At 37.8% G+C, this 1423-nt stretch overlaps 1 pseudogene; it reads right to left on the bottom strand.

Moving 5' to 3' along the window:
• Positions 1 to 6: 6 nt before the first annotated feature.
• On the bottom strand, positions 7 to 1173 carry LOC124892786 (annotated as a pseudogene).
• Between the last annotated feature and the right edge of the window lie 250 nt (positions 1174 to 1423).

The following is a 1423-nucleotide window of genomic DNA, read 5'->3' as shown; positions in this document are numbered from 1 at the left end:
TATTTGAGCTGCGGACCCCACTCTGGAAACGGAGATACCCACATTAATAGCAGGTCTAATTTCAGAATTGAATAGGTCGGAGGATAAGAAGATTTGTCCATAGTAATGGAAATTACATTAGTAGGAATATAAGCCGAAACATCTCCCGATTGAGTTTCAACTATTGGTAAGGCGGTCATACTTCCTTCACCTAAACTAGAACTTAATTTAGCAGCTCTTTCCAAAAGGCGTGAATGGACATAAAAAACATCTCCTGGATAAGCTTCATGACCGGGCGGTCTTCGTAATAGAAGAGACATTTGGCGATAAGTTTGCGCTTGTTTGGAGAGATCATCATAAATGATTAAAGTGTGTCGTTCACGATACATAAAATATTCAGCCAGAGCTGCTCCTGTATAAGGAGAAAGGTATTGTAATGTAGCAGGGGAATCCGCCGTTTCGGCTACCACAATAGTGTATTCCATCGCTCCCCTTTCCTGTAAAGTCGTTACTACCTAGGCCACAGAAGACGCTTTTTGCCCAATAGCTACATAAACACATATTACATTTTGACCTTGTTGATTGAGAATGGTGTCTGTGGCTACTGCTGTTTTACCGGTCTGTCTGTCCCCAATAATTAATTCTTGCTGACCACGTCCTATAGAGATCATCGAATCAATAGCAATAAGCTCGGTTTGAAGAGGCTCATATACAGAACGGTGCAAAATAATACTCGGGGCGGCAGATTCAATTAATCAAAATTCAGAAGCTGAAATTTCACCTCTACCATCAATAGGTTTAGCCAGGGCATTTACAACACGACCCAAATAAGCCTCACTCACAGGTATCTGAGCAATTCTTCCCGTTGCTTTTACAAAACTTCTTTCTTGTATCAACAAACCATCGTCCATTAGTACAACACCAACATTATTTGATTCCAAATTCAGAGCAATGCCTATTGTACCCTCTTCAAATTCTACTAATTCACCCGCCATTACTTCATCAAGACCGTGAATACGAGCAATTCCATTGCCTACTTAAAGTACGGTACCGGTATTTACAATCTTTACTTCTCTATTATATTTTTCAATACGTTCACGGATAATATTACTAATTTCGTCAGCTTGAATGGTTACCATGATTCTTTCTTTATTCTTTTTTGAAAGAAAAAAATAATACCTACAGCAGAAAAACTAATCAGTTATTTCTTTAATTGTTCCCAACATGCCAATATTGTCACTAATCGTACGTAAATGTAACTCGTTGTTCAAAAAACTATTCAGAGTTCCTAGAGCTCCTCGTAAGGCTTGTTGAAAAACCCATTGTCGGACTTGATTAATCACCCTTTGCTGTTCAAACTGAATCGTTTCATTTTTGTAATTTTCTAATTTTTCCAAAGTCTTATAAGTTGAATTAATCAAAGTCAATTTTTCTTGTTCTATCT

The sequence above is a fragment of the Capsicum annuum genome, unplaced genomic scaffold (genome assembly GCF_002878395.1).
Source record: "Capsicum annuum cultivar UCD-10X-F1 unplaced genomic scaffold, UCD10Xv1.1 ctg50600, whole genome shotgun sequence".
Lineage (NCBI taxonomy): Eukaryota > Viridiplantae > Streptophyta > Magnoliopsida > Solanales > Solanaceae > Capsicum > Capsicum annuum.
This window is presented reverse-complemented; position numbering and strand designations above follow the sequence as displayed.